Genomic DNA, 12749 nt, shown 5'->3' on the forward strand with positions numbered 1-12749 from the left:
GAGTAATCTCTGTAGCTTTGAAAATGAGCAATTTGAAATCAGACTATGAGAAATAAAAATAAAAAAGAATGTAGAGCTCAGCGTGCTGACTTCCGCTGGTATCTCCAAGTTTGGATTCAGCCCTTAGGAAATCAAGGCTTGTGCTGACTGTTTCTCCCCCTAAGTATAAATCCCCCTAAGTGAGACTCCTATTGTTTTTGGTGAGACGTGAATTGGGGCATTAAAGCAGAAATCATTATAGTGAGTTAAACTTTAAACTCTTTTCTGTTTAGCTGTATATACATATAACAAAACATGCCCTTGGGTTGCCAAACATTATCCAGTTGGCAATCACATGGCAAACAACATACTGAAGATTAAAAGACTGTGCTTTAAACAACACTTTTTGTGCTTGATGCAGTATTTCCCTCTTAATTATGTAGGGAACTAGCATAGGTAAGTGAGGGCAAATAGTTATCATGAAAATTTGCGGATTTTCTGAGTAGAAGTATTACTTCAAAGCAGCAGTGGGGTAGACATGGTGGGAGGTGGGAGATAAGAAACAGCCAAGTGTAGCTGATGGGAGGACTGGCTTACACACGAACGGGTGCTGCACTGGAATCCAGCATGACCTGGAGGATCTGCAGCCTGCCAGCCATCACCCGTGGAGCAGTGAAGTAACAGCTCTCTTTCTGGCAAAACAGTAATGGCTCCCAGGCAGTGTGGACAGGGAAATCACAGGGTGAGGCAATTTGTTTATGGCAGGGAGGGAAACTCTATGTCTGGGTGACTGTCCAGTGGATCTGTTCATTTTAATATTTTTAGGATAATTTTAATTCATTCAGTGAACAAGTTGGACTGAAATTTTTCCTGCTTTAGAAGTTTGGAAGGAGGTAACAGAAGGAGTAAGTAATAACTTTGGAATTTTACAGTGAACATGGATGTTGGCTCTCTGTTGCTGTAGCTACATCCTCCACCTCAACATACAGTAGCTATGGGAACAGAGCTATTCGACATTGCAGAAGGAATGCAAACATTTCACCCCTGATTTGCCATTTGTCAGAGTCCTTTTCTCAGAAGCCTTAATATAACTTCCATTCTGGTCTTAGATCTTTCAAGCCTAAGGATCTAACCATGGCATTTCCCTCCTACTGAGTCAGTCTCAAGGCAAGCAGGACTCTTTTCTCCATATTCTTCAAGTCTTTCTATCAAATTCTACTTTGTTGTCATAACAGTGTGCATGGCAGTTTTCTTGGGGTTTCTTTCTTTTTGACTGAGCAAGGACACTGAATAAAACACCTGTGTAGAAAACAAAGGAAACCAAATGGACATGGAGTAGCTTCTCTAACATCAGAAATATTTTTACTGCTTGGGACACACCTGTGGTTGGGAAGCTGTATTTCAGAATCCCGTGGGTGATGCTAGCACAAGTGCTTTGTTTAACCTGGATCTCAAGAGATATGGTGCTTAAGAGCAGTTTAAAAAAAGCTTGGTAGAAGGCTTATTAAAAAGAATACTAACTATAAACTTGTGTTGCTACATGCAGGAAACATGGCAGTCAGCAGTCAGCTGCCAGGAATGAGGGGCATTGAGCAGTTGATCCAAGAAGTCTTGTAAACAAGGGATGATCCTACTGGGCAGAACCTGTATATATATATATATACACACACTTATATTTATAAATGTGTACTAAAGCTTAAAGATAATGCAAATTAAATATAGATACAAATGAAATTATAACTGTTTAGTTCTCCTTTTCTATGTGGCATCCTGGCATGTACTTTGAAATTGCTGCTCTTTTCTGGCTGAAGGATTGGCAAATTTGGTACATGTGTATTCAGCTACTTTATCTGAGCACTATTGCACATTGGTGGCCCTGAGGAGGGTCAGAAGTGCTATAAATACTAATATTTCAGTAAGCTGCAGGAAAAGAAACAGCAGTTAAGTAAGGTACTTATGTTGATTAAATTACTGCTCAGAGCTTGAATCTGTCAAACCTTGGCATAATACATTGTAAGCAATTTACCAAAGAAAACGGGTACATTCACAGTGCAGACAGCCACAGTCTCCTGGTTTCTGACAGTGGAATATAGCTGAGTTTGAATCTCAAGAATTTGATCCAGGCTTACCATTTTTGGCTACAAGTCAAGCCAGTAACATCCTAGTTTCCAGGAGATGAATTAAAATTAATCACCCGTGAAGCCTTATTCTGTTTCTTGCTTCTATCTATTCTCCTGCAAGTAAGACTTCTTATTAAAAATCACCATGGATACATGATCCTTATAATCCTGGGTGTCTTATTCTGATTGTCTGCTTAGCTGCAGGAAATTAACTAATACAGTGCCTAAACTTGGAGAAATTGTTATGGAGGTAAAAATGAGATTGATATCTTCAAAGCTTCAGGAGAGGAAGGGAAAAAGCATGCTTATGAGATCTCAAATGCTCTGCCAGAGACAGGATAACAAGCTGGCAGCAAGGTGGAATAAGATATTTGGACAGGTGCCATTGGTTTTTATACTTGCAAGGTTGAGGTGGCCCTTGCCTGAGAGCTATGAAATTGCTGCACAGTTTTGCCCTTTTCCTCCTATTTTCCCTCCTCTCAGAGTAGTGTGTTGAGCAGAGATAGCTGTTCTGCTTCAAATTAAAATTAATTGCAGTGTTTTTCTGTGGAAACATATCTGCTTTTATAGAGTTTTCTATCTGGATCCATGTGTTGTCCAGGGGACTGCATGGCTGTGGGAAGCGGGCAGGCTGCCTTGCTCGCTGAAGGACAGATTAGGCTGCAGGAGATCCAAAGTTCAAAGTGTTTGTTAGGACAGAGCTCTTGATTCTTCTCCCCCCTGAGCTGGGCAGAGCAGGAACTTGAAACCCAACCTCATGTCTCACAACAAACATACTGCCTTCCCAGACCCTGCAGCGGCGAGCAGGGCCATGACCATTGCTCCCCTCCCTGAGTCCCACAGAAAAGAAGCTCACCTTTAAATCAAGTGCAGTTGTTCTGTATCTATGGCAGATACATCAGCATTGTTTTGCTTTCATCCCAGTGGGATCTGTGGTGCTTGAGAGGGGCACTTTGCAATGGCAGAGGGAAAAAACATGGTGTGGGAAGTTCCTTAGACATCTTTGGAAAGGGTGGAGGAGCAGTTCAGAAGCAATCACCCTGCATACCTCTACAGAAGCCTGTATTCAATAACTTGTGTGATTGCTGTGGACCAACTGGCTATTGTTACTGGTAAACTGGTAAAATCAGCATTCTGATTTGTATCAGCATGTCCTTGCAGTGACAACATGAACGTGTAGTCACTGGTTTTCAACCCTGTTTTTTGTATACGTGGATTTGAGCCTCTGAAACTTGGTAACATTCAGTGCTTTGGGTGACTCAATTGCTGTTGAGAGCATCTCCTGGGCTGTCCCATCTGGTTGCGAACATGCAGTGGTCAGTAAGAAAGGGCAAGGACAGAGGGTCTTGACTTGGAGCAGCATTTTGTACTGTCATGTACCACTGCCATCACTTTTTGCTGGTATGAGGTTTCAGTAGAAGGTAGCACAAGTAATTTATGTTGCATGTGTCCTTTCTGGGTTTCTCCTTAGCAGCACAGACGGGGTACCATTATGAGCTTCTCCACCGGATTAAAAATGACTTCTGTTACTGTTTAACATACTGCAGCAAATGCGGAGTAGATCTGTAAATCAAGACATTTGTTCTTCATTTTTAGCAATGCCCTTTCCCTGAACTCTTTTAATGAGACTGAGTTGTAAGATGTTTGTATGTTATCCAGCTGGACTGAGTGCACAGTGCTTGAGCACTGGCTCATACTACGTTCTCGTTTTAAAGTGTTCTGTGTCAATGGATGGTGGCAGCTATACTCTTAAGGCAGCCTTGTTTCATACAATACCACTCTAATGTTATAAGCAGTGTAATAGACAGGAAAATGCCTGAGACTGAGAGTATTTTGGAATTTCTTTGTTACTGGAGTTTTTGACAGCTGTGTTTCATAAGAGTAAAAGGGCACCATAAGTGCAGGGGGAGGGTAATTCGTAAAAAATAACGTATGAGCCAAAATAGGACATACAGCAAAATGTGACAGTGAAGAACAGAAGATTGTGTGCTTTATGAATCTTTCTTGTCCAGTATCATATCTCACAGGAAATGTGCCCAGAAATCTGTTCCAGCCTATAGTTTATGCAGTTATAGCAACACTAGCAATTAGAAAAGTAGTTGCAGAGGCTTCAATTATTACTCTAATTTCAGATGTCTGTTAAAGTAAAAAAAAAATAATAAATAAATGACAGTTGCTGTTGCTGAGCAACTGAACTATTCATATTTCTAACTGTTCCAGATTAAACTCTAGGTGAGTTTTTTTTTTAAACCCTTTAAAAATTGTTATGCCCCTTTTCCACCAACTGTAGTGGTATACATAGGCTGTTCAGATTCCAAGGTCAGCTGTGCATCTTGACCTGATGATCCTAAACAACTATTTACCAAGGATATGTTAAGTATACCACCTTTTCTGTACACTTTGCTGTTAAATTTAAATCTGATGCTTTGCTGGGCCTCATCTTGTATGTTCAGGCTGTGCCCCAGCCTCAGTGACGCTATGCACTTGGAGCAAGCCACTACTGACTTGAGAGAGAAGTATCACTTCAGAGATTTGCTGATGCTGCACATCTCTTATTGAGACCAGAAAAACACTTACACCTGTGTGGGACACAGTAATGTCCTTGTGGGACATTACCTGGCATACAGCTGTGGCTGGGGAGGACTTGTTTTTTGCAAGGGCCCCATGAAAAAGGAGGTGAAGGAGGTCTCTTGACAGCACCTTCTTACTTGTTTTGAATATAGGGAAAGATAGTTTTCCTATATATAGTTTTATCAGGATTTCTGTCCTCTTCTCCCCCTCTGTGTGTTTTCATCTAGAAACTTCTTCTGGAAGCTTCTTTTGTAGGGTCTTTTGTTTGATACTATTGCAATGAAAATAGGAAAATGTTGCTGACTGGTGACAGGAAAAGGAGAATGGAGCACTTCAGATGCTGATCTTGTATAGGACAGCTTGCAGCTAGCTGCTCTGTCATGGTAATGGAGAGCAAAGCAGCAATATGAACCATACTGACCCCGTTTTTAAGTTTCTTGGTCAGAACAGAGGATGTCTCGCCTTCTGTTGTCCACAGCACCCTCCTTGCTAGAATAATTTCAGTGAGGATATTCCTCCAGTGGGGAGCAAGGGAAAACAAAGAGGAAAGAAAGACGGAGGGAGGTGATCTGCCGTGTTCCAGTATCTGCAGCAGGCGCAGATAAGAGACATCCTTCTTTCAGAAATATTCTGAAGAGAAAGGGTCACCCTTTCATCCTTTCCCTTCTCTTGCAAACCTTTGGACATAAAAACAGTTTCATTTAGCATTTAAACACATACTGACCTCAGAAATAATCAGTGGCATCCTAAAACGAATGCTACCCCTGGGGGCTGTAAAATGCCAACCATTTGTCAGATGCTTAAACAGTATATGAATATTCAGAACAGCGTAAGGACCAATTTAGTAACCTTTTCCTGGCATTGCTTGTTACTCATTTGCTGTTAGATTGTGCTCAGTATGTACAATGGCAATAACTTAATCTTCTGAATTCCTATAATTCCTCACACTTCCCTGGCTGGTGTTCAGGATAGTTTAGATCTGTATTTTAATTTTTTAAATCTTTTTGAGATCTAAAACATTGCTGTAAAATAAAGTGTAGCCTAGAATGAAAGAACCATTTAAACATTTTTATGTCTCTTTTCCGCTGAATGTAGTGGCAAATAGAAATTGTTCAGATTCCTAGATTAAGTATGCACATTGGCCCAGTGGTACAGAATACCTATTTACAAGTGAGATGCAAAATCCTGTAGCTTCTCAGGCAAAAATGTTGAGATTGCTTGCATTTTTTTCTTCATTTTTGCAAGGAAAGTAGAGTAGAAACTTGTGAGGATTTAGGTGGATAGGAATAACAACCCCTGAGAACTTACTGTACCAATTTAAGCTAGTGTCTGATCAGAGAGTGAGTCCTACTAGTGGTATAGAAACCTCTCAGCAATATTCCTAGAACAAAAGTAAAGCTTGGAGATGTTGTTACACTAACCGTGTGGAAATGTCTTCATCTAAATATTGGTGTTTCAGGCTATGTCTGGTTGTTCAGCCCACAATGCCTAGAAATCTGCACAGACCTCCTGAATGCTACTGGTCTCTCAAATCTTTGCAAGATCAGCAATGGAGCATGGAGCCTTTCAGAGCTACAGGACTGCTGATCTGGCCAGTTAGGATGGAAAGTAGCCACTCTGCGATGCATTTCCACTGTTTGTGGATAACCATCCATTGAGTCTCCATGGCTGACTGGCAATGTCAGGTGGTACAGAGGATGCAGGATGACATTTTCATGTGTGTGTGAGTGCATGTGTGCCTTTCCAGTACCAAATAAGAAACAGAAAGAACACCCTCTTCTCAGATCTCATTACCTCTTTACAAACTCCAGACTTTGTTTCCTGGTACATTAAATTGCAGTCATGCTTTAATGTCTCTCTTTTTAATACAGGAAAGTGTGTGCACCCAAAGTTACTCTCTTCTTGCTCCCTTGTCCTATTTATTAACAGAAGCATCAACTGATTGTTAATGTCACATGAAGGAAGACAGGGCTTTATATTTTCTTAGACACCGGTCTGATGTTGATTTACAATGTGTTGATGGAAAGTCAGGCTTTTAATTTTATCCTGCTGTAGTCAAATATTTAATTAATCATTGCATGTTTTTGTGGCTGAGTAGTAACCCTTTTATTCCACATGCTTAATCACATGCCCCAAATCTTTGTAAACCCAGTGGTGCATTCTGCTCCATAGCATCGTGATGAGGTGCTAGTCATGGCAAGCCTGTAAATCGTGGTGGTTTCCAGTGGGGAAATGGTGTCGGGCCTTGGGAATGTAAAAAATATGCTTTCAATAGCCTTCTAAACAATGTTCAAAAGTTGTTGAAGCAGTCTGAACAGGGTGATGCTCAGCTAAGAAGAGAATGGCTCTCAGTCTGTATGGGCTGGTGGCCATGTACAACTGTACAACCTCTCTTCTCTGGCTACTGAATGTTGATATCCATCCAGGTACACCAGTGATACTAATGTTTTCCAGCTGCTGCTTGGTAGTATGAAATTATTATGGTAACTGAGAATCACAATAGAATAATTGTAGATTTCATACAGTTTGGCTGTATACAAAACACGATAATGCTTAGCAATGCTAAACAAAAGATCCTTGACCACATTTACAGCAGTTGCCAGTACAATTCCCTTTCAGTAAAACAGGAAAAAGAGTGAGATTTTGCTCACTAGCCCTACTTATGAGGTTAGCAGTTGGATCAAAGAATAGTGAACCAGAAGCTCTGAAGCCTGTTGGCTGTGCTGAAGCCCACATTTAACTTCTGATTAACTTCTGGAGCAAAATCTCACTCTTTTTCCTGTTTTACTGAAAGGGAATTGTAGTGGCAAATGCTGTAAATGTGGTCAAGGATCCCAGATAAATTTCACACTCCTAAATATAAATTTAGTAATTTAGTACTCATTTGAAAGTATAGAATTACAGGCAGATTTTGCAGATTATCTTTTGTTTAGCATTGCTAAGCATTATCGTGCAGTTCTTTGAGTGAAACTGCAAAATTATTCTTAAAGCTGGTGGCATTTTGTAAAGACCATTTTCTGTAGTTATCTTTGAGGGAAAGATCATAAGGAAAAACTCTCAAGGGCACCTAGCTGAATTTTGAAAATGTAACTAATGAAAATAAAATTTGGAACTTAGAAAGGGGTGAGGAAACTCCTGTCCCTTTAGTAACACTGCAGTTACATATTGATTTATATCTTAATTACTTGGTGTAACACAAAATATCATTACATTATTCTGAAAAAAAATTAGAACTACTGTTGTTCTAATCTAGCATCATGGCAGATAGTTATTTGCAAATCACTAAAAATAGGAATGAGTTAGAAAAAAATACCCAGGCGAAACAGTAGAAATGGCCTAACAGGCAGCCAATTTCAATTTCTGATGTTTTCATTTCTGGATTTGCTCTATGCTATAAATAACATAAATAAAATCAAATTATTGTTATAGTGCTCCAGCTGGAAAACCACTCAGAGCACCCAAAATATCAGTTAAGTGCAAATGAGCTAAGGGGTATGTGGGAAAACATTGCAGAAACTCAGTAGAAGGAGAGCTGATAACATAGATCATCTTGCAGCGATGCACTGTAGCTAGCTTGTGAATAACCTTTTCAACGTTTAGAAAAATACAAACAGACTTTTTGTAGATCTTTCTTATTTAAACAAAAGTATTCGTTACCTCTTCATTTAATTTTTTTTTTTATTTTTTTTTTAGGAAAATTTTGGATTCTCCATACAGGTTTGAAATGGAAAAAAATATTAGGAGTATTTCTCTTTCCCCTCCACAACTCTTCTCTTTTCTCTGTGGTCTTGCTGTAGAGTCCTTTGTCAGGTTAATTTCTAACAGCACTATCTTGACTCCTGAAAGTGCAAGGTTAATGTATCAAAAAAGCACACCAAGGAGAAATATTCATACAAATATTAAAATAATTTTAAATATTTCTTGTGTTTCTTCATTGTCCTGAATACCAGGATAATGGTTATGGATGCTTAAAATGAATTGGCATTAATTTTTTAATGACTGTTTCAGATACCTTTTGCTCCTTGCAAGCATGCTGAGTTCCCAGCCTTAAGCACTTAAAATAAATGAAGTCATGAGAAAAAAACATGGATCTAGTTTCAGGACTGTTTCAGGACTTATCTTGCTAAAATGAGGATTAGAAAGGAAAGCATAGATTATTTTTGTAATAAATTACAGAACTGGTTATGATCCCATATGATCTAATTTCTTTAACCTTACTTCTTTCTCAGACAAGTAGCTCCACTATTTTTTGGCACACATGATATTTTTTTTTTAACTGGTCTCTGACAAACGTGATGATGAAATCAGTTTTCTTTCAGTTAAATAAAAAGACATCTTTCAGTCTTTTTACTTTCTCTGTAACAGTTATTGGAACTTTTTACATAGAAATTCTGCATATTTATGAAATTCATCCAGACAATCCTTTTACTTTGAAGAGAAATTTATTTGCCAGTCAGTGACAATAAAATCGATTCTGATCCTGCTCAACAGGCACTGATTTGAGATTATTCAAAAGGGTTTTTACATAATTGTCACCATGTAACCTGCATGACAACAGTTAGCCTCCTATCTAAGTCTCTACAGTAAAATGTGTGTCCTTCATCTCTGCATATTAAAAAATATGAAAATATATTGAAATGAGACTAGTGTCCTTTATATAAAAGTTAGTGAATACAAAGTTATAGGTTCCCAAATTGACCTTGTATCTTTGAACCTACAACGGGCTGAGTGTGGCCCTTTGCAGCTACTTGCCTCACTGCAATTACTGAGAACTGACACCTCTGGGAGCACTTTTCATTCCCACTGATGCTATTTACCTCGCCAAGTTTGTGCTGCCGGTCTTACCTTACTTACCCAGGTTTCTGAAGCTCCAAATACAGACTAGTTGAGTGAATATATACAGAGTGAAAATGCTGTTTACAGATGTTAAGGTGAATTTACCAAAAATTTGTCACCCTCAAATTCTAATTCCTGCAAGTCCTTGCAGAAGATCCATCTGTCTCCTGCTCTGTTGAGCACCACCTCCAGCAGCACTGCGTTGCTGTGTCTGGATGACATTTAATCACAAGTTATAGGAAGATGTTTTTAATTTTCACAGCTCTCCATTATTGTAATGATGTTGCTGCTACAACTCTGTTCTATAGATAGGAAAGGCAGCTTCTGCAATGCGTGACAAATATAACTCAGAATTTTCTAACTTTCATAGTGTTTAAAAAGGTCTTGGAAAGTTAGTGAACCAGTTTAGAGCTTCCTCTTGCATCTGTTCATATTTGAATGATTGTTCTTAAAAGGGAGGTCCTTTTAACAAAGACATGCATTTAACTAATAAACATAGCATAAGGATAGCACTAACTATGATGTCTGAGCCTAGCTCCTGAAAACCTAATGAAAGCAGATTAAAAGGGTTTTCCTGGAGTTTTTCAGGCATTCACAATGTTCTATTTAAGCAAAATTACTTTGTTTTCTTACATCTGTCTTTAATAATGCTCTAAGATGGCTGCCAAGCAGCAGCTTCATCTTTATCCAGCTGGATACACCTGAGCTTTCTTAGCTTGAGCAAAAAATCCTTCTCTTCAAGTGAACGAAAAATAACTGAAATGTGTGCATGTGGAACTCTAAATCAAAATGCCCATGCACAGATGTTCTCAGCCTAAAGGCACAATTGCAAAGGAGCTTGGTTCCAAGTGGGGCTTTCAGTAATACCTGAAAATGTTCAGAGATGCTTTACATCTCCATTCTATATTAGCAAAGTACCATAAAATCTAGAAGACTGACTTGTTTATTATGATATTCTAATATGTTTCATACAATGGTAAGCTTTAGAGACAGTAATTTAGTACAGTGTCAATACGTAAAAGGACAGCCTTCCTTTATAAAGAGATTTGGGTTGAAGCAGTTCTGTGATAAAAGCTTCTGTTTTAAAATAAGGAAAAATCTCTTCAGTTCTTTATAGCACCTGTTGGCAGCAGCCAAACCTTTTCTGGGGAAGAAAAATGATATTGTCCATTTTGCAAATGAGGAAGTTGGATTGCAGATGAACTCGGCTTTGAAATACAGCTGGAAGAGACTGAGTAGATTCTGAGCTCTTGGCTCCTCCAGGTTGCTATGAACCCCTGAAAACATTGAGAGGGAGGTATTCTTATGATTTTGGACTACAATATAATTTTACTGCAGTAAGACTTGTCTGTATTTGGGCTTTGGAAGGTAAAATCTCATCTTTCATTTTTACCATGGTAGGCTTTGTACTATGACAGATGCCAGGAACTTACATGAAGGGACATTGTCTCACTGCTCTAGGATGGCTCATTTCATGTGGAAAAGATGACTCCTGCCCCAAATGGGTGATTTTGAGGGACAACTAGAAGGTGAGGTTGGTTCTTTAGCCTTGCAGAAGGAGGCAGAGCAGGGATGGGCATCACAGCTGAGGCTCAATGTGAATGGCAAGCTATGAGAAAATGTAATGGCGTGATGGTGGTTTTGCATAATTTATCCAAATTGTCCTGTAGAAAGATAATAATTCTGTCTGTATTTGATTTCTGTATATGAATAAAGTGGCTCATGTCAGATTTTTCAGGAAAAGTGTGTAACATGAGAGAGATTTGCAATTACTAGCAACCAGCATACAAGGACCCCAATTTTTAACCCCATATAGTCACACAGAAATTTGGGGGAACACTAGTCTGGACTATGAAAATAAAAAAAATTTAATCATTCCTTCGCTAAAGTTAATAAATTATCAAATAGAACTCGTGCCCCTTGGTAATGAAGAATTGCTGAACTGAAAGTGAGCAGTGAAATGGCCAATTAGGAAAAAAAAAAAAAAAGTTTTAAATTCTGTTTTAAGTATAAAACATAGAATAAACTTAGTTGTGGTGTTGCTTAGTAGTTACCCATGACTAAAAATAGAAGGAATACCAATCAGAGATTGTGGTAGTTAAGAGACTTAAATGAAAACTTTTGGGTTACAAGTACTGTTAAAACCAGTCACATGTTTCTTGATAAGTGTTTCTTGATACTATCTCACTCACCATTTTCTGAAATAGTATGAGACTTTTGAAACTAATATTTCTAAATATGGACATGAGACTTTTATGCACTTGAATCATCCCCTTTGCTTGGCATGTGTGAATTTAGTGCTTCACTTGTGCATGTGAGGGGATTATCCAGAAAACTGTGGTTTGTGTACTGTTTCTGCAGAACTGAAAGCCTCTTAGTTTGTGACAGCCAACATATTAAAGTTCTCCCTTTTGCCACCCTGCCCCAAGAAAATGAATTGTAAAACCCTTTGGAGCCAGAGCTGAGGCAGCAGGGCCGACGGGCTTGCTGGATTCCCATTCCTTGATGAGATTTCATAGGGGAATGCAGGGGTTCTGTGCTTCCAGCTAACCTGCTAGTCTGGGAAAGAACATACAAACAAAATCACATTGAAGGGCTGTTCAGTCTGTTGCTACCTCACCAGCCAGGGGAACTGATGACAAAAAAAAAAAAAAACTTTGGAAAAAACAGTTATAGTTGGGAGTCTTGGCAACTGTGATCTGTTCATAGCATTAAAACAGAGTGACACCCTCTCACTCCTTTTAAAACTTGGACAACTTGGGGCACAGATGTATTCCATATATGTGCTAGTACTGGGGGCAGCAAAATGGGATCTGGTACTGGTCTAAGTCATGGGCTACTACTGAAATGTATTAGTGATGAAAGAGCTAACAGAAATTTTCTGTTGGTATTTATGGTTCTGTCTTGAAAAATGCAAACCAATCTTCCATGCTTCTCATGTCTCCATTGCTTTGAAATACTTTTCTCATTTGAATCCTGAAATAGTTTAGTTACACTTAATACTGATGTCTGCCTGCCTTCTTTGGTTAGAATAAGTAATTTTCAAATACCCATAGACAGAAAGCTCCTTAGAGTGAAGGAATAACTCTAAGAGTTCTCTATAAATAGATTCTCATACTTCCAAAGCATGTGGGCTTTTGAAAATCAGCTTTTTTCTGTTATGTGCTCTGAGTTGACTAAAACTGCAAATTGGTATATATACAACCTTGATGGAGAGCTGGTCTACATCAAGAGTAATATAAT

General features: G+C 38.8%; 1 protein-coding gene and 1 long non-coding RNA gene across 2 annotated transcripts in view; one reads left to right on the top strand and one right to left on the bottom strand.

Moving 5' to 3' along the window:
• Window positions 1-3587, bottom strand: part of LOC118162018 — a 28538-nt gene extending 24951 nt beyond the window's left edge. Inside the window, exons 1-2 of the long non-coding RNA XR_004748256.1 lie at window positions 3577-3587; window positions 1254-1265 (exon numbers count right to left, since the gene is read on the bottom strand). This is a non-coding gene — a long non-coding RNA (uncharacterized LOC118162018). The remainder of the gene's footprint in view (window positions 1-1253; window positions 1266-3576) is intronic.
• Window positions 1-12749, top strand: part of BASP1 (brain abundant membrane attached signal protein 1) — a 52786-nt gene that overhangs the window by 25050 nt on the left and 14987 nt on the right. The gene's annotated exons all lie outside the window — the stretch shown is intronic.

Source organism: Oxyura jamaicensis, chromosome 2 (assembly GCF_011077185.1).
Source record: "Oxyura jamaicensis isolate SHBP4307 breed ruddy duck chromosome 2, BPBGC_Ojam_1.0, whole genome shotgun sequence".
Taxonomy (NCBI): Eukaryota; Metazoa; Chordata; class Aves; order Anseriformes; family Anatidae; genus Oxyura; species Oxyura jamaicensis.